A 25,784-nucleotide genomic window follows, 5' to 3' on the forward strand; every position below is an offset into this window, starting at 1 on the left:
CAAAATAAATCTTTGTTAGATGAATACGTATATCTCAGATGTGTGGCTTTGGGTTAGACGTAAAGAATGCAAACAATAAAGGGACATGGAATTGTTTCTGGGGGAACCTAGAATTTAAAATGTTAAGAAATGTACACAGTAAATACATGGTATAGGAAGTGGAAGGTGATATATGTCTTAAAAAGATTGCTGGGACATTGTGCAATGGACACCAAAAGGGAGAAGTTATGGAAGAGGCAGAGTTTGAAGTGACTCTTCCAGGACTGTAATGATTTGGACGTAAGACCTGGAGAAGAGTATCCTAGATACTCGCATGCAATGGCACAGAGGTGCACAGACGTTGTTTGGTAGGAAATGGGAAACCAGGGAGTATTTGTGAGTAGGGAAATGATAAGGTCAGGGTTTTGCGAGGGGAAAAGCAATTGGCAGAAAGTATTTAAACTGTGTGGGAGGGTGAAAAGGCTGGGTGGGAGGGAATGGACTGCCTGCAGGTCCCTGGAAATGTGGAGCTGGAGCTTGGGACTAGGCCAGAGTTGGGGATAAGAGTTTGGGAATCTGGGTGACCTCTTCCTAGTGTTCATAATTGAGAAGCCCCAAGAAGAGCAAAGGGCAGGGCAGTTTCTTGCTGGAGGGCCACAGCATCAGAAGGGCCAACCTCCATGCTAAATATCCCGCCCAACGTGTGACAGCTCAAAACAACAACAACAAGCAAAACAAAACAAAACAGAAACCCACCCCAAAACCAAAAACCCTCAGTACAAAGTAAGGCCACCTCGAGGTGGGAAGTCAAGGTGCAGAGAATCAGAGGATAGCGCATTTCAGGGCATATCAGGGCTAAAACTAAGGCAAGGATGACATGGAGTATATTTAAAACAGTGTACTTGGACCTTCTTCAACAGCGTCTTTCTTGGTCTACAGAAACTTAGGAGTCCCAGCTTTAAATAGATTGTCATGGCCTGCGTTCGTTTCTAAAAGGTGTTTTAAGCTACTTTGTTTTCCTGAAAGCCCCTGTAACTGTGCCGGCTGTCTCTATTTCGTGACTGTGAAGGAGCACTGGGGTCAGGAATATGTAATGCTCAGTGTTATTACTCAAGTTCATTGTCTTTACCGCGCCCTGGAAGTGGGTACGGGTCTGAGTGTCCACTCGGCGGCCTCGCCAAGGAGGAACTTGGCATAGTTTTCCAGCTGGTAAGTAGATTGGCAAAGGAAAGAAAGCAGAGTATGAAGAGCGCCCCCGTGAGAAGCAAGAGTTAAGGCTGCCACGGACCCGGCTTTACCCTCAAACCCAGGAAAGTGGGGTCACTCGGGGCTAGGGACGGCCCCCGAGGGAGCCGGGCTTGAGGTGTCCCGAGGAAAGTCAGATCTTATCTGCGCTCCTAGTTATCTCCGCAGCTCTTTCTCCAGGAAAATAATCCTGACACCATCACTCAGGAGCCATCTGTCTTCGCCCCAGTTCCCCGGGATCGAGCAGTCAGTCCAGGGTCAGGGTCGTGCTGTGGGCGGGCGGGAGGACAGCCCTGCAGCTGGAAGCAGAAGGGCCGAGGGAATCCTGCGAAGCCGCAGGAGTGCGTCGCGGCCGGGCGTCCCGGGGCTTTCCCGGCCCCGGGTGCGCGGCAGCCGCGTGGGCTGCGTCCCTCTAGCCCATCGCAGCCGGCTGGGAGCTGCAGAGCGAAGCAGGTGGGTGTGGAGCCGAGCCCGGGGCAGCAGGAGCAGCGGGCGCGCGGGAGCTGAGGGAGGCACCCCGCCGAGGTGTGGGCGGCGCCCGCCCGCGCCCCAGCCGCGCCCTGGGCACCAGAGCGCTGTCCCCCGCCGAGCGCACAGCTTCGGCGCCGCGAGGCCGAGCCCCAGCGTCCCCGGAGGTGCCCCGCCGGCTCGCGCAACCCCGCCATCCCGCCCCGCCGCCCACCTTGAGAGCCGTGAGCGCCGAGAAGAAGGAGGGGGAGGAGGAGGAGGAAGAGAAGGCGGCGGCCGCTCCAGCCCGCGGGTGCGCGGAGCGCGGGAGGAGGCGGAGCGGGAGGCTGGGGTGGCCGCAGCCGTGTGTGCGCGCCGGGCCGGCGAGCTGCGGGGCGGGGGAGCGGCGCCCCAGAGCGCCCCGCCTAGCCTCCCGCGCGCAGCCTCTACCCTGCTCCGCCACAGACACACACCCACCAAGCACCCACCGCCCTCCGCCCTCCGCCCTCCGCCCTCCGCCCTCGCGGCCGCCGCCGCCGCTGCGCCTCGGGCAGCCCCAGCGAGCGGCAACTCCCGGGCTGGCGCGGCTCGCTTTCCGGCTCCTTCCGCGCGGCGAGCTCAGCCCCGCTCGGTTTTTCCTCTTCTGTTCCAGCCCTCTCTCGTCTGGGTGGCGGTGGCGGCGGCAGGGGGATGGGGACCCCGCGTGGGGAAGGGGGTGAAGATCGATGAAGATTATTGTTCTTTTAAAGGATGCCTTAGCTTCCTCCCGCCGCCTCTCCTCTGAACCTTCCTACTAGAGACCGTGAACCAGAGTCAGGGATGTAAAAGACAGGGGGAAAGCACGCCAGGAGCTCCAGCCAGCCGGGGAGACCCTCCTCTGTGGAGGGGAGGGGGATTTCCAGCGACAGATCATTGGCGAAGGGGATCGTCGCGGGGAGAGGCTCCCTGGAGGGAGCGGGGAATCCCACAGCCCTTTGTGGTGCCCGAGCCTATGCCGCCTGCTGAGCGGGGTCTGTGGGAGCTAGGTAAGTGGCGGGGGCATTGCTGCTCCCCGAAGGGGTCTTCCTTTAAGAATGAATCATCGCGGCAGCCTAGCCACACTTGAGTTGCTAAAGGAATTGGAAACTGCCATATGGCGCCCAGTGGACTTACACACAAAGCTGACTTAGCCCTGAGAGGGTTTTTAATGTAAGGCTCCTTCCCGGTGGGGAAGGCGCTCAAGTGTTAGCCCCTGAAAAGCTTCCAAGCAGCCTGACTGGGAAGGGATGGGGATGTTATTTCTAGGAGCCGAGCTCTTGTTGCCTTCCGTCTATTTGTTGGTAAACGCCACACTCACATGCACACACCTGTGGGACTGGATTTAGGGAGTGTGATGTCTCTGATGTATGAACGATCCTCAGAACACAGAGACATGCATGCATTTTATTCTTCAAGCGGTGCGCGGTCTCCGTTCTGTAGCACGGTTCCTGAGGGGGCGAACGGGTCTCTAAGGAAAGCGCTTCATGGCTGTTTCCAACACACTCTGCTAGGGGACTTGGGAATACGTTTGCCCTGAATAGCACCAAAAGACATCGACCATTTGCCTCATCATTTGCTCCTGATGCTTAATGATCCTCTTCAAAATAGTATGCCGCCATCCATTTTCTCGAGTTGTGAGCATTTATGTGTATTCATTCATAAAAACTGTCAGTGTGCAATATGCACAAACATGCCATTTATGGAACATTTATGACTGCACATGTGTTTCAACAATAAGTAATAATGCATACAAGATTACATTGAAAAAATTTAGTATGCACATGCACTGGGTTAATTCCACGCAGGTTCCACATTCCTTCTAATCAAGTTGTGCAATAATGTCAAGATTTTAAGTATCGTATCACATTTTCATTTTTGCACTATTTTTTTTATTTTGTTGGAAATCTGATTTTTTGAAACCGAGGGAAAGGAAGAGTAAGCATTTTATTGTTGTTGTTAAATGTGTAGTATAGTGTGGGACGGAGGTCTCTTGGTTTATTTACCAATAAACAGCAATCAATATATTACACTTCATTGTACGAGAGAGAGAGAGATTTCGGTCAAAAATCTTGTCTTACCTGTCAGTGCTGAATAACTTACAGGAAATATTTTATAAAAGAGGGTAACATTCTTAAGTTGTATATAAAGAAAATACAGTTTTGTTTTATCTATTTCACTCTTTAGGGGCGTGTGTGTGTGTGTGTGTGTGTCAATAAATATAAAGTTGTCCAAAGCTTAACTTGTAATATATGAGTAAAACCCATCTAGACTAGACATCTAGGCTAGAGAGTTCTTTGTTCTTAAATTAACTCAAACAGTTTAGTGATTTGACACATTACAAATGTGTATGCACATTTAATTGCTGTTTGAGGTGGTGTTTTTAATGTAAGGGCATGGATAAAGTGCTTACTTGTGTGATTGCATGGACTCTGAAAATACTGAAGGTCCAACGTAGAAATAACTTTCTTCCCCACTGAAGGAAAAGTATCCTCATCACCTAGAAGAGTTAATATGCTTCCACAAAGTAAATACCATAATCCCCTCCCTCTTGCCTTCAGGTTTAGAACAATTGTTTATCACAAATAGAATTCTGTCTAATGTACCCTTCTTCCTTTTCTGGCACCATTCAGACTTCTGGAGAAAAGAGTGAATCACTTGGCAGTTCTGTTTGTTTTCTTCCTCCTTTAACCTTCATCTTTCCCTCTCCATGTTAGTGTTCTCACATCTCCCTCATACACAAACCCACACGCATCGACTCCAGAAAATCACTCTTCTGCCTGCCACTTTGAGAGTTCTCATCTCACATCTTTCTTTTCTATCGCCTTTCTTTTCTTTTTCTCCTGTTTTTCCAAATAGAATCAATCTATGCGTCAGTTAAACTATTTTGCATTTCACTGTTCTCCAAATCCAACAGTTCAATTTTCCAAGCATACATATTTACTGAATATTCAGAGGGGTTAGTAGAAATTATTGCTTTATCCATTCCTTTCTGTTTGGCTTTTAAAACTTCATTGTTTAGGCAATAGGGCAACTTCCTGCCTTTTTAACTTTCAGTATGATAATAAAAGTGAGATTGCTAGAATAACGAAATGGCGGGGTATGGTTTTGGTCACGTTTCTCAACTTAAGAGTGTGTCTGTCCAGGTGTTTTGTATACCTGCCTGCATGTCTACAAATGTGCAAGTCTGCAGAGCATCTTCATTAAATGTTGAAAAACATTTTTTCTTGAATGCGTATCTGGCATTCTTATATGGTAGAGAGATCAGTATATGTGTATAACGTATTATGAAAGTAGACCCAAATCTAGGAAATCTGTAAGATACATTTCATTCTGCCCTAATGCATTTTTTTCTTCATAAAGAACTAATTAGTTCCTTTAAAACTTACTATCTCTTAAAGACTAATTCCAAAGGAAGATTCTTAAAGTTGATAGGAAATCTCACACATATTTTAAGGAAAATATATAAGGGTAAGATAGTCTACTTATTTCAAAATGTAATTTTTTGAGATTTGTTTATATTCTTCAGATTTTTACATAAAATCGTGATTCCTATTATTTTCGCAGAAGCTTCAGACAAGTGGACAGTACAAAGGCATTATATGTGATTTCTTTTTTAGCCCAGCATTTTTTTTTTTGTTTTTTTTTTTGTTTGTTTGTTTGTTTGTTTTTTTTAAGGCTAGAGTTTATGACTTTGTTACTCCCCAAGTGATAGAATAAACTTTATAGAGCAGAGCAGCATTAGGTTTTTTAGTCACATTCTACAAGTATCTTTATAGCCTAGATCTGTAGGACATTCTGTTTCATTGCTTCTTTCCTCCTTGTGCTTCTTAAATATGTATTGCCACCAACTCTTAACTGCAAGGACTAGTTGTGAGGCAGAAAGCCATGTGTGTGAGACCAGTAATCCCTTGACCTATGTAAGCCAAACCCTTTTATTTTATCTTAAAAAGTGCCTGTTCCTATAGGTTGAATTGTAACTATCTTTGCTATCTGATTTGATGTCCCATAGCCACTCATTGACTCATTCATTAATTCACTTATTACTTACTAAATATGTGTGTGTATGTATATATATAGGTATATGGAGAAGAGTGCTTGAATAGAATGTAACAAATGCAAAAAATATAGAAGCTAGGCCCTCCCCTCAAGAATTTTTTAAGGAAAAAATAAAACTTGAAAAACTAATTGAAAAATCAGTTGTAGTTCAAAATGAAAGATCTTTTCTATACAGAAATGCACTTAATACTTAGCAAATTAATTAAGACAAATCCATGAAGAGGATCATGAAAATTTTCACAAACTATGCATTTGGCAATTGTTAGAAAACAATAATAGTAATAATAATATTATTAAAATATTTAATTTTAAATTTAAATTAGAGTATTATGATTATAAGTAATACTATTTTATTGACATATGTAAAATAAAGTTATTGTTATTATTTATAGCACTTACTTAAGGCACATACTGTTTTAAGCATTTTGCAAATATTATTTTCATTCTCACAACCACCCTGTGGGGTAGCTGTCAGAAATGCCCTTTATTATATAGATGTGAAAACTAATGTTTAGAGACTTTTCTTAACTTGTCTAAAGTCATACAGGAAATAAATGGTAAAGTCAAGCTTGAACCTAGGTGCTCTGGCTTCACTTAACCACTATGATATTCAGAAGTGTTAAGAATGAGCCCAGGCAGAACAAGAAAAAATGCTTGCAGTTCCTAGATTTATTTGGAACTGTATCTTCTCACTCACCAAAGGATGCCCTGGTTATTACTACAGGGGGATGCTTGAAAAAGGCCAAAAGTAAGAGAAAACCCCCATATTTTCGACATGAATTTGAAATAAGAACGTAGTTTAGATTTTTATAATGTAGGTGGGATTTTATCAGAATGCTAACACATTAGAAACTACTAGCTTTACAGTGACCACAGAAAATGAGGCTGGCTGATGCAGACGATCTGACTGGTCATTTTATTTTCATTTTCAGGTTTTTAAAAACAAGTTTGTGAATTATTTTGAACATAGTGTTACAAATATGTTTAATTTAGCTACTCTTAGAATTATTTAATTTTTAATTATTAGTTTCAAAATATAATTTTTTACGCATGTCCCCATTTTTTTCCCTGTAAAACATAACGCGAATATTTCAATGGAAATTAAAATATAGTTACTTAACAGATTTACATACTACTATAGTCTCTAGAATGCTTTTATTTTATTAAGTGCAGAGTTACTATGATAAAATTATGAAAATATAGAGATTTTCATCAAGAAAAGTTTATATATTTGAAGAAAAGTTTTTTCTAAATAGCTACAACTTCTGTTTGTGTGAACAATGTCATCCAGATTAAATTTCAAAGCTAAGATGATTAAATATTGCCTGCAGGAAGCCATAGAATCAAATATTTAGATATATCCTCATGATTGACATTTTAATTTTTCACACAAATATTAGGTCTTATATATTCAATCACATTGTATAGCCAACCTTGAACCTACAATTGGCTTATTACACAAAATTTCATTTTAAAAGTTTGGGTATTTTAGAACTTATATACGTTTCCTTATAAAAATAGTACTTTAAATGATGTTTAGGTCCTCAGACCAATCCACCAAAGCCCTTTTAATAACTAATACACCTGAAGTACAGCACTGTTAGTACTAAAAAAAACCCACAGCCATTATGTATAGCAATACTCCTGGGGCATCATTTGATTTACATAATGTTTATTGGCTTCCTTTGTGTGAGACTCATTTGAGATACAGAGGTGAATGCAGTACTGCCTAGATCCACAAGGAGGAGAGAAAATGGAGAGGGTATTTGTACACAAGTAACTGACATTAGGCAGAATGAAGTAAGCAATATAAGACCGATAGGGGCAAAATACTGAATAATTGATTCCGAGTTCTACCATGAAATCCAGGGACTTCATATCCCTTTGGGGTTCTTATTTGGTAGTTCATCCTAAAGGTGTCTACTGAGCTTCTGTGTGCTAAGTCCTAAGCCAGTTATTAGAGACATAAATATGCATAAGACACCATGCACTCACAGCCTACACTTGTAGAGAAATAAATCACAACCAAATATTATAAATGCTATTGATAGAGTGGGATGGCAATTCAGTGGAGTAGTTGTATGACAGAAGCATCCCAACAGTAAGAAAATACAGTTGTTTTGAGTTTCTAAATATATTTAGAGCCACGACACTATACTCAGTCAGATCCAATACCCCCTTTCTATAAGCAATACTTTGTAATGTCCCCTTTACTTTCCTGAAATAATATTTATAGTTAATAAATCATATTTACACATATAACATTTAAAAATCAATATAAATTCCCTATCTGTAATAGAGTAAATAAGAAGAAAGCAGCTTAAGATAAAGTAGTAGGCTTATCAATATGTGTATGCTCAGATATAACTACACTAAAAGATGTACTAAAATAATCAAATGATTGCTACTTAAAATGCATAAGTTTGGATAAGAAGATAAGTTCAGATAAGATTAGAAGATAAATTTGGATAAGATGATAATATTCAATTGAACATTGGTGACACTTTTGTATATTTGGCATTTTGAAATAAGAGCAAAATAAATATATTCATTGAGTGTGACAGCAGCAATTACAAACAGATGTGGGTGTACTGGATTAGTGAATCAGTTAACAGGAGCAGCATGATAGCTGGTGACATAACTTCTCAAAATGGTGAGCAAATCTTGGTGATAGCACCTTCTATCATTCCTAGAAAATTCCTGTGTAAAAACGTGCTATGAACGATAGGGCTAGGGTCTAGTCACAGATAAACGCAAGCAAGTTTTTCATTTACATAGGTGTCTGGTGAGATGTGTAAAAGTTATGGAGGAAGCAGGATTTCCTGCATTCTTGGGCCTTGCCCTTCAAACACTTGACAACTTTGGGAAACTCACTCAAAAGGATCATGTTCATCTCATTCAGCAGCACTGATTATGGCTATATTCTCCCATTGAAGAAAGCCAATCCAATTCTACTGTGTGGGTGGCTATTTTGAAAAAGCAAAGCTCTCTATGTTTTTAGTATGAAGGTAAGTTTAGCAGCTGACTAAATACAAAATAAATAGCAACAAAATCAAACTATGTAAATTGCTAAACATTAGGGACATCCTATTAGTGGGCACAATTTGATGATTTAGTTATCACTGTGAAGAGTTTCATTTTCTATGTGGGATAGTCAGACAGGACTTCACAGATGAAGTCACATCTAAGTTCATTTTTAAAAGATGAGTAAGCATTCTCCAGGTGGAAAAGGAGGTGGATGGAGAGCATTCTAGGCAGAGGGAACAGCATTTGCAAAGCAATGTCATAAAAGGGGCTTGACTGTTGACTGAAGCTCAGCATTGGCAGTTGTAGGGAAGTGATGGGAGACGAGGCTGAAGGAGGTTGGGGATTAGGTGGGAAAGGTGTTTATGCCATCCTACATAATTTGGATTTTATCCTGAAAGATGGGTTGTTGGTGGAGTTGGGGGAGGTGGTCAACAGAAATTTTTTAAAAAGTGGTATAGTCCACTTTATTTTTGGTGACAATCTCTGAGCTAATGTGAATAGGATGAACTTTAACAGGAGAAAAGATGGATACTTTGGAGACTAGTTAGGAGCCTTTCAAGGAATACAACTAAGATAATGCCTAAGACTTGCTTTAAACAGGGATGGTGAAGAAAGGGAGGAGGGTTTGAATTCCTGATGGCAAACACTTGCAATCTAAGGGTCTCCAAGTCTTTCACCTCTCAATACAGGTAATAATAACAGGCATTAGCTTCCTTTTTTGCTTTTCAAGGGTGATTGTATTAGTTGAGGTAGCTTGAACTTCTGTACTAAACTTCTATATTTCAGTGGTTAATAGAATGGACATTTATATTTTCCTTATATGAGAGTCCAATGTGTGCATTCAATGCAGTGATTTGGGGACCCAAATCTTGCTCATGATACTAGAAACATGAAGTTCTCTGCATCCCCCTGACACTGTGGAAGAGAATGAACATAGAGAAGGCACACCCAAGTAGTGACACACCTGGCTTCCATTCACATTCTGTTGGTGAGACAGTCGCATTGCTCTGTCTGTATACAAAGAGGGCTGGAGTATGCAACCTCTGGGTGGGAGGCCACTTTCCAGTCATATTTCTGTATCATGGAAAGGGAAGCATAGATTTTGCTAAACAGAAATTTCTACTATATTCTGCCCTCTGGCTACGGGTAAGAAAACCTTAACCCCAGAAAACAACCTGAATCTCACCTAGTCACTGTATCCATCTCAAAGTCCAGGTTCTATGGCTGATGCCCACCACCATTCAGTCTGGATATGGCCCCTCATTGTCTAGAAACTTTTGTACTAAAAGGCAAGTTATCGGTCTCCAATATACAGGCATACCTCATTTTTATAGTGCTTTGTTTTACTGTGCTTAACAGATGCTGTGATTTTCACAAATTGAAGGTTTGTGGCAACCCCGCATCAGGCAAGTCTGTCAGCACCATTTTCCCAACAGTGTGCTCACTTCCTGTCTCTGTGTCACATTTTGGTAATTCTCCCAATATTTCAAATGTTATTGTTATATAGGATATGGTGATCTATGATCAGTGATATTTGGGGCACCACGAGCTGTGCCCATATAAGATGGTAAACTTAATGGATAAATGTTGTGTGAGTTCCGACTGCTCCCCTGACTGGCTATTCCCACAACTTTCTCCCTCTCCTTGGGCCTCCCGGTTGCCTGCGACACAACAATATTGAAAATAGGCCAATTAATAACCTTACAATGACCTTTAAGTATCCAAGTGAAAGGAAGAATCACATGTCTGTCACTTTAAATCAAAAGCTAGAAAGGATTAAGCTTAGTGAGGAAGGCATGTTGAAAGCCAAGATAGGCTGAGAGTTAGTCCTCTTGTTCCAGTTAGCCAAGTTGTGAATGCAAAGGAAAAGTTATTGAAGGAAATTAAAAGTGTTACTCCAATGAATACATGAATGATAATAAAGGAAAAACAGTCTGATTGCTGATACGGAGAAAGTTTTAGTGGTCTGGATAGATCAAATCAGCCACAACATTCCCTCAACCAAAGTCCAATCCAGAACAAGAGCTTAACCATCTTCAATTCCATGAAGACTGAGAGAAGTGAGGAAGCTACCGAAGAAAAGTTCGAAGCTAGGAGAGGTTGGTTCATAGGTTTAAAAAAACTAGGCCATCTCCATAATATAAAAGTGCAAGGTGGGCCAGCCTCGGTGGCTCACGCCTGTAATCCCAGCATTTTGGGAGGCCAAGGCGGGTGGATCACGAGGTCAGGAGTTCAAGACCAGCCCGTCCAACTTGGTGAAACCCCGTGTCTACTAAAAAAATACAAAAAAATTAGCCAGGTGTGGTGGCAGGCACCTGTAATCCTAGCTAATCGGGAGGCTGAGGCAGAGAATTGCTTGAACTCGGGAGGTGGAGTTTGCAGTGAGCCAAGATTGTGCCACTGCACTCCAGCTTGGGTGGCAGAGCAAGACTCTGTGTCAAAACAAACAAACAAACAACAAAGAAAAACAAAGTGCAAGGTGAAGAAACAAGTGTTAAACACAGAAGCTGCAGCAAGTTATCCAAAAGATTTAGCTAAGATCATTGATCAAGGTGGCTACAATTAACAATAGATTTTTAAAATTTCTTTAGAGACAGGGTCTCACTCTGTCACCCAGTCTAGAGTGCAGTGGCATAACAACTCACTGCAGCCTTGAACTCCTGGGCTCATGGGATCCTCCCCCTTCAGCCTTCCAAGTACTTGGGACTACAGGCATGCACCACAACACCTGGATAATTTTTTTATTAAAAATTTCTTTAATTAAAAAAAGACAGAGTCTCACTATGTTATCCACAACAGATTTTTAATGGAGATGAAACAGCCTTCTGTTGAAAGGTGATGCCGTTTAGGCCTTTCCATAGCTAGAGAGGAGAAGTCAATGCCCGGCTTTAAAGCTTCAAAGGACAGGTTTACTCTCTTGGTAGGGGCTGATGTAGCTGGTGACCTTAAGTTGAATTCATTGCTTACTTTCTATTCTGAGAATCCTAGGGCCCTTAAGAATGGTGCTAAATTTCCTCTGCCTATGCTCTAGAAATGGAACAATGAAACCTGAATGACAATGCATTTGTTTACAGCATGGTTTACTGATATTTTAAACCCACCATTGGAACCTACTGCTTAGAAAAAGAAATTCTTTTCAAAATATTACTGCTTTTTGACAATGTTTCCCATCACCCAGGAGCTCTGAGGGAGATGCACATGGAGATTAATGTTTTCATGTCTGCTAACACAATATCCACTCTGCAGCTCATGGATCAAGGAATAATTTTGACTTTCAAACCTATTATTTCAGAAAAACATTTTATAAGGCTATACCTGCCATACATAGTGATTCCTCTGATAGATCTGGACAAAGTTAGTTGAAAACCTTCTGGAAAGGATTCACAATTCTAGATGCCATTAAGAACATTTGTGATTGATGAGAGGAAGTCAAAATATCAACATTAACAGGAATTTGGCAGAAGTTGATTCTAACCCCCATGGATGACTTTGAGGGATTTAAGACTTTGGTGAAGAAAAGAACTGCACATGTGGTGGAGAGAAGTAGAATTAGAAGTGGAGTCAGAAGATATACATGAATTGCTGTGACCTCATAAACTTGAGCAGAGAAGGAGTTGCTTCTTATGAATGAGCAAAGAAAGTGGTTTCTTCAGATGGAATCTACTCTTGGTTGAAGACGCTGTGAACATTGTTGAAATCACAACAAAGGATTTGGAATATTACACAAACTTAGTTGATAAAACAGAAGCAAGATTTGAATTTGAACAAAGTGTGAGTGTGGCTAAAATGCTGTCAAGTAGCATTGCATGCTACTGAGAAATCTTTTGTGAAAGGAAGACACAACTGTGGCAAACTACATTGTTGTCTTATTTTAAGAAATTGCCACAGTCACCCAAATCGTCAGCAGCTACCACTGAGATCAGTCAGCAGCCATAAACATCAAGGCAAGACCCTCCATTAGCAAAAAGATACAACTCCCTGAAGGCTCAGAGGATTGTTAGCTTTTTTTTCCCGATAGAGTGTTTTAATTAAGGTGTGAACATTTTTAATAGAAATAATATAAAATACAGTATTTTATAAACATTACCTTTACATGCACTGGGAAACCAAATATTTCTTTAACTTGCCTTATTGAGGTATTTGTTTTATTACAGTGGTCTGGAACTAAACCTGTAATATCTCTGAGGTGTGCTTGTATAATGATGGATGAAGTTTGGAATCATTGCATTTAAAATTTCCATTTGGAAAAGTGAAGAATGGGAGACGTAGATCAGTCATTGACTCATAACATGGAAGAAATCCTACTGGATATTGTTAAAGGGCCCCTGTCCTGGCAATAGGGCACATTCCTTCTTTAGACCCTTGTTTGCTATCTTGGAAGAAATTCTTTGTTCTTTGTTCTATGTAGTCCAGGCCAACTTCTGGGAAGTTCTTCATTATCCATTATTCTCCATGGCCACATGCAAAATGGGTGTTGGGAAGTATACCCTTCCTGGAACTCATAGGGCTTTATAGGCCTTCTTCTTCCCAATCCAAGCCTAGATGCCTAGAGGTGGTTTTAAAGTCATAGGTTTTTTTCTTTTTTCTTTTTTTTCTTTTTTTTTAGGCCTGGCTCTTAATTTCTTTGATAATACAATTTCCTCAGAATTTTCATAGGTTACTTATGTATTTGCTTTCTGTCAGTTATACTACTAGCTACAGTGAAAGTTCTTTCCTATTCATAATTTTTGAAGCTGTTTCATTCCTTTGTTCATGTCTTATCCACCCATAAGTGGTTATGTTGGGGTCATCTCAAAAATAGGCTTGGGTGGTTAGGTCACTTCATTAATGAGATATTTACTGCAAGGCTGAGTCACTTTGTCCAACTGAGAGGCTATAACGGACTTCTGTTACTCAAAGCCTTTTTCATTGTTATTTCTCACCCTTATCCTCCCTAAAGCAGTGGGCTGTTGCAGCTTTATGAGGTCTTCTGTTTCAATCAATTGTTTTGTAATACTTTGCTACGGGCAGTGAGGAGCAATCACCACACCACACAGTAACATTTTGGCTCTTTGCAATCTTTTTTTCTGAAGTTATAGACCTGCCTTCTAAGTTCGCACAGTTGTGCCAGAGTACGGCAGGGTCCAGGCATCTCGTCTTCTATATCCCTTTCCTTGCTTGGGGCAATGCCACATAATTAGATTTTTGTAAAGGCAGCACTCCCACCCGCCTAACCTCAAGGTATCAATATTAGGATAATGCTAGCTCATCCTGTAACAAACACCAGAATGTTAGCGATTTGGCATAACGAAAGTATATTTCTTATTCACATAACAATCAAATGAAGAGTGTGAGAGCACAGAAAAGGCATGACCAGTTCTTAAACATCTTGACTCAGGTGTGACAACAACACTTCTGGTTACATTCCACTGATGAGAACTAGTCAGATACCCCTCTATCTAGATGCCTAGATGAGGGGGCTGGGAGTGGGGGCTGTGAAATGTAATATTTGGCTCAACAGGAACTTCTCAGTGGCAATTCTATAAGGTGAACTACAAATTTAAATAGACAACTAGCCATCCCTGCTGTCGTCATATTTCTTCAAAACAAATTAGGGGGGAAAAGTGTTCGAATTGCATCCACTCACTGGTTAATCCATGTTGTGGCACATCCTTTACCACACTCCTGAAAGGCTCCTCTCAGACCTCTGGGATGTCTTCCTCTGGGACACGTCTCCCTCCTTCTCTAAAGCATCAATCAGTATTGTAGTGTTCTCATATATAAAAGACTCTGGCTGAGTGCATTGGGATAAAGGATGGTAATTATAGCGTAGACAAGAAACTAATTCTAATTAAATGTTAGATGTCACTGCTCCTAAAAATGCATTTACCATTTCTCATCACAGGAGTTTTCTCACTGGTCCATATCTCACGGGGACCCAGGTACCAGCCATTTTCTGGACACTTCACCAACCATTTTCTAGGTCTCTCTCTTCCTCTGGACACTTCCTCCCATCTCTTCATCCAGAATTTTCCCACTATCCTTTCTCAAGGTGACAATGGATGATTCCAAAAGACAGAGGTAGTTCATTATGCTGAACTGTTTAACTCTTGTTTGCCTCTGACTTGCCCAAGGGCACTTGCCAGTAATAGCCAAATAGCCCATTATGTTTTTTTCTGAAATAAGAAAGCAATTCTTTCCCTAGGAGGACTTACTGCTTCTTATACTCTTAACTGGCTGGAAATTGTAGCCAGTTTTTTACAAGTGCACATTCAGCTAATATTTATTAAACACTTTTCGGGTGTAAAGTACTCTGCTAGGTCATGAGGTTATACAAACTTAGTCCTTACCCTTGCGAGGCTTATGGTCTGCCTGAAAACAAACATAGAACCCCTAGATCCCTGGCAGTGCTAATTGTAGTGAGTTTGCCCCAGGCCCAAACAATTGATAATTCTTTGTATTGTGGACATTTTGAAAGGGATGGGGAGTAGCAGCATGCAGGCTGTGGTGTGCTGAACTGGGGGAGTTGAGACATTATGCTGTCATTATTTCCCAGAGATAAATTCTGTGCTCTGCTTCTGGTCACTTAGCTATTTTTTGCAGACTCCAGGTCTTAAGCTATGTGGTTCTTTTTACACTCCCCACTCCTATTTTCTAACAGTCAGGAAAAGCCAGTCCTACAAGGAGATCAGCCAGGTATGGGAAAGTGGCATCTGGAGAGAATAGACCAAATGACAGATGGCAGTCCCAGTAGACAGGAAGTTAGACTTTCTTCCTAGGGAATGTCCTGGCCGAATATGGTAAGCAGTGTCTGGGAACAGGTGATATTTGGAGATTCAGACAGTCAGGCCTGACAGAGACAGGAAGGGTTAGAATGGTCCAGCCCCATAGGCTCAGAATGCTACCGCTGAAAGGAATATAGAGTTTAGGAAGAAGCCTCTTTTAAGTAGCTAGCAGGGGCCTACACAGTTAAGACATCTCCATTCTCAGGAAAACAGTGTTCACTTTATTAATGAAGGGATTCAGGCACAATGGACAGGACCATTTCTTATGCCATCATCAAAGCACCAATCCCACTTTCCTGAAGTTTCACTGTAGCTTACTAACTGGACTCTTAGTTTTTTATCTTGCCCTCTCAATTAATTAATTTTGCCCCCCCCCTTTTTTTTTTACAAAAAGCATATCTGATTGTGTCACTTATTTACCTAAAACCCTTAAATGATTTCCCACTTTTCTTAGGATAAGGTCCTAAACCTTCAACTTGGGGGCCACCATATTCCTTCTTCATTTCCCAAAGCATCACTTGTAGAAGGCTGTTGTACATGACGGGCTCTGGTCAGTCTGGCCCCTGTCCGCCAGCACTATCTCAGGCACCACTCATCCCTTGTTTTCTGTTACAATTTCTGGCTTTATTTTAGTTCATCTTAAGTGTCCTGAGCTTTCTTGCTAGAGACGGTCATGCATAGTTACTTGGGATGCTCTCTCTTCCCACTTTCACCTAATAAATTCTTACTCATGTCTCTGAACTCAGGTCAAAAATCACTTGCTCAAAGAAGTCTTCTTGGCTCCCAGAGCAGGGAAGGTGTCTCATCATGCTGTCTTCTAGCACCCTGATTCCTTATGGCACTTATCCCAAATCTAACTTTAAATTTTCAGGCATTTACTCATTTAATATCAGCTTTCTTGCACTAATATCAGCATCTTTTGCAAGAATATAAACTCAGTGAAGGCAGGGATTGCCCCTTTCATGCACTTCTTTATCCACAGCACCTCTCACAACTCCATGCACATAGCAGATGCTTATTATTTGTTTGTTGAATAAATGAGTGAAGGAATGGATGGAGCTGGGGCCCATGTCAAGTTCTAGGTCATAAAATGGAACCAGGAGCCCAGTTCCCAAGAATTGCTGTTCAGCGTAGGGCAGGATAGAACCAGAGCAAGTATGCCTGATGATGAAGCACCAAACCATGACTATGCATTATTTACATTCATGAACTCTTTATATTCTTCTTGACAAGGACCAAGATGGTCCTAAAATCCAAGAGGAAGTAGAGTTTGTAAGTGGAGGCCCAGGGTATACCACTGCTGGGAATGGAAGTAGAGGTAGAAGGTGGTAGAAACACAGTCAAGGCAAAACATGGTGCTTCCAACAGAATTTTTTCTGCCATTCTTATTAAGAACAGAACTTATTTCTTATTTAAGAACAGAACTCAGCCTCATAACTTTACAGGAAAGTTGTCTAGACCAGTGCTTCCCAATAGAACTTGATGTGATGATGGAAATGTTCTATATTTGTGCTCTCCAATACAGTAGTCACTAGCCACATGAGCTATCGAATATTTGAAATATAACTTGAGAGACTGAGAAGTTGAATTTTAAATTTATTTAATTTATGTTGAAATAGCCACATGTGACCAGTGGCTACCATGCTAGATGGTATGTAGGTCTAGACTATTATTAGCATGAACTACCTTAAGAAACTAAGTTTCAAAAGCAGTATGGTTTAAATTTTAGACATATTCATTTACAACCAGTGTTGGCCTCCAGTTTACCATATAAACATGTAAGCAATCTCTGGTGCCCAGTGCCAGTTTGACTTTGATGTGTATCTCCTAGGTACATCCTATTGAAGGGATTTGAATGAAGTATCTCTTATTTCTGTCCAGTGGCACTGATCTTTATTGAGGGCATTTCTATCTTTAGGCAGGCTGTACAAAGTGTGAAGTACTGTACACATGTAGAACACTTCCTCTGTAAGTATCTATGTCATGACTGTCTCACATCCACTTTTCCCAGGCAGGATTTTTTTTTTTTTTGTACCCTCCCCTCTTCTCTCTTTCTTTCTGTTTCCTTTTTTAATGTCTAAAATGACACAGATACAACACTGTGTCCTTTGACAAGTTCCTTTTCTTTTGCATATTGATTTCTTTTCCTTTGTGCTTATTTCCAAAAGCTGTTTTATCAGTTCAGATCCTTAACAACAAAGAAATTAAAAACACACACACACACACACACACAGACCAAAATACAGTTCAAATCATTAACAACAACAACAACAAAATCTCAGAAATGATGATAGATCTTGGCTTGCTGATTAATACATTTTGGATATTGATCAGATATAATAATTTCAATATCAATATATGAAGAATTTAACATAAGGCATTGCTCTTGGTTTTTCCCAGTTTTCACCTAGATAACATGGTAGTTGCATTTAATCCTTTGAAATTGCCCATTTGTCTGACTCTTGAGTTCTTTGCCCTGCTTTCCACAAATAAATAACTTTCCAGTGAGGAAATACCAGAATAACAGTGTGGTGTTTAGAAGGCAAAAATCTGAAATATCATAATAAAGTAATATTTTCAAAGAAAGAGTCTATCTTTACTCCTTTTTCCCTAGTCTGAATAGCTTAGAACAAATGTGCCTCAGGGCTTTCATGCTAAATGTTCTCAGTTCATAAAATCGTGATTATTAATCAGGCTATCATTAAATATTAAGTTACTTTTGAGATAAATGTCATTTTAAATTTGGAATCCTACTTTTTTTTTTCTAAATCTAAGGAGAGCATTTTCATTAGGCTTTATGGAAAGAGTGCACATAGAAAGCTTAGAAGCTATTAAGAAGCTACTCCTTAAACTTGGCTTCTGGTTTCATTTGAGCCCAGCCAAATAGTTTCCAGCATAATAAACACAATTTGTAAACATCTATATGAAGCTAAAGTAGAACATTATGGTCATCATTTTTATCATTTTTTTAAAATCTGGGGAGCTATTTTATTGCAGGCATTTTATAACATTCAGAATACAGTGTTTGATGGGTAGCAGTTGCTCAATAAATATTTGTTGAATGAGTTACCTCAAAGAGTTTTTAAAATTACAAATGGTGGCTAAGGCTATTGCATCCATAAATGCATACTATATTCCACAAAGCCCCATGAATTAAAATATCCATGTCATTTGCTGGTACTTTATATTAGCTTCTCTTCTTTTACAGCAATATATTTAAATCAGGGAGAGAGTTTCAACTAGGTGCTAGTTAAATACATATTCAAGTCCGTAATGTTATCTGGGCCTACAAAACACATGCTAGAACACTAAACCAAAAGTTCCTGTAATATTCTTTGCAGTGATCCTGTGGGTTTCTTGAGAGCAAAGGGCTACTTTACCCAATTTTGCATCATCCCCCATGCTCAGTATTTAGTGACAGTCAAGTAACATTGTTTTGGAAGGAGGAGATGGAATGAGAGAGGAATAATGGATCTAAATCAGTATTTCTTATTTATATTTTATGGTCTTTTTCCATTCTGACCATTCTTGGAATAATAGAAATTATAAACTTATGTTGTAGCCAGGAATCATTAATAATAGGTTCAACTTGCCAGTATTTATAGGTTTCACTGGGTATGAGATATTCAGATTACTCTTGCTTCACATTTTTTTTTCTTCCACTGTTTAAATTGTATATTTATTTTTGGTGCTCTGAGGTAGCAAAGTCTAATACAAATAACTAGATTCAGAAGCAGGACCTTTAGCTACTGGCCCTGATGCTGAAAAGGCCCTGGGAAGATTGTTTAAATCTACCAGTGTTTTTCATCCAGTTAGAGTGGGCCTCTTCCAACTACTATACATTTTGTATTTTCAACATTTAAAAAGTATTGGTAGGCATCTATTTTGACCATAAATCTTGAATACTAAGACAATTAGCTTTACTTCTGAAAGTCACATACTAAAACTTACGTTTAGTTTTAAAAATTCAGAGCTGCCAAAACAGTTGCCAATTCTACCATCTCTATCCATAAGAGAATTGTAACATGATAGTAAATGTTATACATGTCATTCAGGCCAAGGGGTAGACAAAATATTACAGGAATTATTTGTGGTTCACTCTCACCTTCAGAATCATGCTATTAGGATTGCTCATATTGATCTCATATTTTCGCTTATTTATTATAGGCATCCAGAATCCTTCAATTCAAAGAAAATTCCCAGTGTCTTATAAAGGTCAAGAACATGGTCTTTGGATTAAGATAATGCTGGGTTAGAATTCTGGAGGCAGCACCTCCTAGTTGTGTTGTGAGCAAGAAACTTACCTTTCTGAGCCTCAGTTTCTTTACCTGTAAATAAAAGATAATAATACCCACCCCAAGGAGAGATGAGAAATAATGAGAATTCTCACCATGTGAATTAACTGTGATAAGCACAGTGGCTACATATAATAATCACTCAATATTTGGTAGGTGATGAAAGTGATAATCATTAACAAAACTAACAAAGCAAATGAGATCATAACTTTGGCTCTCCTTCAGATACAACTCTAAGAATATCCCTACCTTCTAGGAAATGTAAATTTTACTTATGGGCATTTTGATCTTAAGCTGAAATAAAATCCAAATTGTAAATTTGTGAATCCATCACAATAGCTTATTTTACACCGACATGTTCTTTTATTATAATCCTGACTACATGCAGCTAGCAAAGATGAAAAACAGTGCTTTAAATATCACCATCTCTAAATCCAGAAAAACTAGTTCTTTCCTTGAAGAAAAAAAAATGAAAAAACCCATAACAATATTAAAGAAGAATTTTTTAAAGGAAAATAGAATCCATAATTTCACAACCGTTAACCACACTACTCCTGTCAGTGAGAATAATAGCCTTCGTTTATTTTTGAATATTTTCTCCCTTTGTCCATAGTAACATTCTCTGTTATATACTGTTGCAACCATAATTATTATGATTTTTCCACACTGTTTTTCTCATTGTTTATTTCAAGACTGCATCATTTGGTACAAGTCACGTGAACTCAGGGCTTCAGTTGGTCCATCTGTGGTCCCTAATTTTTACATTTTTATTTTAGAAAATGTTGATGGAAATTGATGAGTTCATGTTCCTCACCAAATGCTTTGATATTTTCTTATCAAATTTTGCTGAATTGTATTTCTAGCAGTAAATTTAACATCCTAAGATTCATAGATGCTAGTAGGTCATCTTGCCCATCTGCCTTTTTTACCATTAATTATTTATTATTGTTGTAGCTTTCCAATGTTTTACACAACAGAGACACATGGTAGGTTGAGAGAGGGGGCAGGGGTGAGGGAAGGAATATTTATAAAGTGCCATACACAGATGGATGGTTTAAAAATGCTGTTTAATGATCCTCACTATGACAAGGATGGATGGAAAACATTATTCCCAAGGAATATGGAGATGGTGGTGTCTATAGTTCAGGGAACCTCTTCCCTTTTCTGTCTAATAATGAATAGAAATAATATCTAATAATGAATAGAAAAAAATCAAGCATACAATCGATTGTGACAAAGTCCAATTTTTAAATTAATTCCATAATATCATTGATTTGTTAGAAACTTGTTTTTCATGCTTGAATCTAGAACACAATGTTTTGAGTATGAGTAGTCAGAGAAAGAAAAAACGGGACCTCCAGTTGATGCTATGCTGAGTGTCCCAAGGTGAATTTTGGAAGCGGTCTGCTTTGAGGCTGAAGGTATGGTATCTTAGTCCTTTGGGGCTGTTACTACAGGATATCCTGGACTAGGTAACTTATGAACAGCAGAAATTGATTTCTCACAGTTTTGGAGGATGGGAAGTTCAAGATCAAGGTGCTGGCAGATTTAGTGTCTGGTGAGGGCCTCTTCCTTAGAGATGGTGTCTTCTTGCTGTGTCAAGGACACAGGCTGCTCTCTGGGGCCTGTTCTGTGGACACTAATCCCATTCATGAGGGCCCTGCTCTCATGACCTAATCACCCCCAAAAGGTCCCACCTCTTAGTACTATCAGCTTGGGAAGCAGGATTTCAACATAGGAATTCTGATGGGATGCAAGCATTCAGACCATAGCACATGGCCACCTGTGTATTGTGATTAGAATATACCAGGAAAGACTCTCACCTTTCCCCTCACATGATTTTCCCATCCCAGTTACTGCCCAGCATGTATTTCCATTATTATAGGATTATTTCTTTGAGGCTTCACATGGAAATACATTCTATTATTTAGAAAGAGAAGAGATCATTGTTGACAGGTATAAGCTTATATTTTGAAGAAAGAAAATGGACTCACTAACTTTGATACGTTCTTCTCTTTTACTTTTCTTTATTTTTTTAATTGGTGGAAGTGCCATCATATTGAAGAGGCCCTCACCAGACATGAATGCTGAGAAATGGAAAATTCACTTGTACAACATCTTAAACTTAAGAAATTTACCACAGTCAACTTTTTCCTATTCCTCATCAGTCCAGTCGAAGATGTAGATGAGTAGTATTCACACAGAAATCTCACAGAACCATAAAATCACAGTGACAGAAGGCACTTGAGGGCCATCTTGTCAACCTCCACAGACTAGGAGTTTCTCCTGTGTATACCTGACGGGTGATCACCTGGGTCTACATGAACACTGCCAGGCAGTGGGCCTGGTAGTTTTTTGAGGTAGCACTGTCCATTGTTGGGCAACAATAATTACTAGAGAGTTTTATATATGTACAAATTATTATCTACCTAGTTCCAGGAAATCCAGCTCTTATTTTTAACCCAGGCCTTGTTAAAGTTGGCAAATAAAGGTCATCAGAACTTCTAAATAAATTGGAGGTTATCCATAATAACTGGTAGTATTATATTATGTTAACCAAAATATCTAACAAAACAAACAAGATACTAGTGCTTTGAAATTTATTACTTATTCATTCATTTCTTGGGGGGTAGTCCACAACATGTGTTAAGCATTCATTTTAGGTGACACACTAGCTAGGTACAAAAGATGCAAATATGGATACAGAGATGTTTGTCAATTTTAGTAACTCACGTCAAGTAGATGTTTCCTGGTTTAAGCCCTCATGGCAACTTGTACTTTGCTGTTGTTGCTTTTATTAGAATTGTAGTTAGTTGCTTGCATGTTTGTAGAATATCTGTTTACCTCCATGAGAGTGTAAGCTGCACCATGTCAGAGACTGTGCCTCAAGCAGCATAGGAGTTCATACATGTTTGCTGCATGATAAGAAAGGATTCTAATTGAATAGTTATAATGAGAAGAGCATTATAATAGATAAAACAAACTTCTAACCCACTGAAGCAGGAAAGATTAATTCTTTCTGGGAAGGTACTTATTCTTGATCTTGAATAATGAGTAAAAGTTTATTAGGTGGAAAATGCGGAAAAGAACATTTCATACATAGGAGTCATATTGAATTTGGGGAATGGCAGGTAACATGAGGTAGCAGGAATAAGAGGAAACTGAATTTTAAATAAATAAGGAAGGAAATAATTAAACCTGATTATTTACTTTTTTAGTCAACTAATATTTATTGCACGTCACTTGGGACACAATGATGAATAAGATCAGATGTGATCCCTGCCCTCCAGGAACTTAGAATCTAGTGAAGAAGATGGATATTTATCAAATAATCAAAGTAATCATCCTAACAAATATAAAATTGATGTTATGACAAATGCTACTACAGGTGAAAGGTACCTGGTTCTATAAGTTCTTACAATAAGAGGATTATTGTATTGTCAAGGAGGTCAGGGGACAATAAGATGTGATCCTTGAGTTGATATCTGAAGGTGAAGAGGGGAAAGAAAGATGTGCAAATTCCCTGTGTATTTGGGAATTTGTACAATTTGTACAAGAGGGAGAATAGCACATTAAATAAATGAAAGAAGGATCCACAACAGAGAGAGGGGGTTGGGAGACAGCAAGGGACATGTAGAAGCACAGAAGTAAGTGAAAGATAGACCTTGCAGTCTTTGTATAGTGTTGTGTCTTTTTTTTTCTTTATTTTCTTTATTTATTTATGTATTGGAAATGGAGTCTTGCTCTGTTTCCCAGGATGGAGTGCAATGGTGTGATCTCAGCTCACTGCAACCTCCGCTACCCAGGTTCAAGCAATTCTCCTGCCTCAGCCTCCTGAGTAGCTGGGATTACAGGCATGTGCTACTACGCCCGGCTAATTTTTGTATTTTCAGTAGAGACAGGGTTTCACCATGTTTCCCAGGCTGATCTGGAACTCTTGAGCTCAGACGAACCACCTGCCTCAGCCCCCTAAAGTGCTGGTATTACAAGTGTGAGCCACCGCACCCAGCCAGTGTGTTGTGTCTTAATCCTGAGAGCCAGGAAACCATGGGAGCATCTTCTACAAGAGATGGCGCTGACCTGCTGGTGTTTGGGCTGTAGTTTGCAGAGCTGACTGGAGAGATCCAAGGCAGAAGGAGGTTGTTATTGTCAAAACCAGTGCTAGGGAAGCAGAGGTAAGGAAAAAGCAGTTCTGGGAAGTGCACCTCTCTTTGCAAGAACACAATTAAGTTGCCTGACTGCAGCCATTACCCTTTACTGAAACAAACAATATGTAGGAGATAACTCTTCTCAACTTGGTGTAGTTTGGATTAGTATTTTGACATGGGGGTAGATTAAGAAATAAAAGGTTTTTAAAACTCTGACTAGAGGTGAATGGCAAATAATAATGAGGTAGAATTTAATGGAAAGAAACTTTTATAGACAACTAGAGATCTGGGTTCTAGTTCAAGCTCAGCAACTATCAACTGAGGTCAGCCAAGTCATGTGACCTCAGTGAGTCTCAGTTTTAAAAGACGTAAATAAAGAAATTGGACCAGATCATATCTAAACTCCCTTCTGCCACATTCTGTGATTTTAGTCTCAAAACATGGAGGTATATAAAGCATGGTGTAATACTTAAGTCATAGAGACTTCTCAGTATTTGAGCTTTTAATACAGGCACATTACCTATAGCATGTTTGAGTATGGAGAAATAGGAACAGAATGATAATTTAAAGTGTATTTTTACTATGAGACAGAGCCCAACTGAGAAACGGTCTTTGTACAAGAATATTACTACAAAGGTCCTTGTACAAGAATATTACTACTAAACATTTCAGACCAATCATTACACGATCTAAAAGTTAATTTTTTCTGGAAGAGACCTTACAGATTGTTCAAATTCTATCCAAATTTCATGAAGATTTCCATATTTGGTTTCATAGAGGCTAAGTCTATCTTGTGCCAAACATCCAAATGGAATGTAAAATTTATGTCATTCATCCAAATAGTGGATTGTATCATCCACATGGAATACCAGGTAGTGACTGAAGTTCGTGATTTATTTTTCAGGATATTACTGGGTGGCCCATTGTTTCCCATTCCTTTCATTAGTACCAGTAGATTCTCTGTTGGTTGCCTTCCTTATTTTTTTCATCACCTTTCATCTTTATCCCCTTCACTACACTGTGAGTCTGGGAAGACTTGCAAAAGAAAAGAATTAGGAGGACACATCTTGGGTGCCAATATAAAGGGCACTTTAACCATCATAATAGAAAACCTAGTAGCTGAATAGCTGAATGTGGCTATAAAAGTTTGAGGCCTTTTCTGTGTGCATTTTGAAGCATACTAAAAATTTCCAGCCATCACAATACCTTGTAGTCTATAAAAGGTCCAAGATGCTTTATCATTCAATATTATATTTTTCAGAATAAAGAAGGGTTTTTTTTTTTTTTTCTGGTCAGCTATGTTTTATAAAAGGTCATTTTTCTAAAAACCAAATCTGGTGTTTTATTCTGTAATTTTAGTGAATTTTAGTGAACATATATGTTTAGGGCCTAATTATTTAAATAATTATCCTGATGAAGAAAAATTATATTATGGGTCTAAACAAAATAGTTTATTTATAAATTTGGAGACAGCTATGATATTGAAAGATGCTCATATTACATATCCTATTTATTACTTGTCTTGTCCCCTTCTTATTGCAACACAATGCTTCCTTTGACCACTGAAAGGAAAGCTTTTAGGATTTCATCTGAGTGTATCTAAAAAAAGCATCGGTTATATCAAGGATAAAAGTTCTAATTTTTTTTTTTTTTTTTTTTTTTTTTTTTTTTTTTTTTTTTTTTTTTTTTTTGAGACAGAATCTCACTCTGTCACCAGGCTGGAGTGCAGTGGTGCAGTCTCGACTCACTGCAACCTCTGCCTCCCGGGTTCAAGCAATTTTCCTGCCTCAGCCTCCCAAGTAGCT

The 25,784-nt window shown here is 39.5% G+C and overlaps 1 protein-coding gene across 1 annotated transcript in view; it reads left to right on the forward strand.

Moving 5' to 3' along the window:
- Nucleotides 1-2,029: 2,029 nt before the first annotated feature.
- Nucleotides 2,030-25,784, forward strand: part of KCNB2 (potassium voltage-gated channel subfamily B member 2) — a 416,387-nt gene continuing 392,632 nt past the window's right edge. The window contains exon 1 of the mRNA XM_010363513.2: nt 2,030-2,696. The gene's annotated coding sequence lies outside the window, so the exon portion shown is untranslated. The remainder of the gene's footprint in view (nt 2,697-25,784) is intronic.

This window comes from Rhinopithecus roxellana, chromosome 9 (assembly GCF_007565055.1).
Source record: "Rhinopithecus roxellana isolate Shanxi Qingling chromosome 9, ASM756505v1, whole genome shotgun sequence".
NCBI classification, from domain to species: Eukaryota; Metazoa; Chordata; class Mammalia; order Primates; family Cercopithecidae; genus Rhinopithecus; species Rhinopithecus roxellana.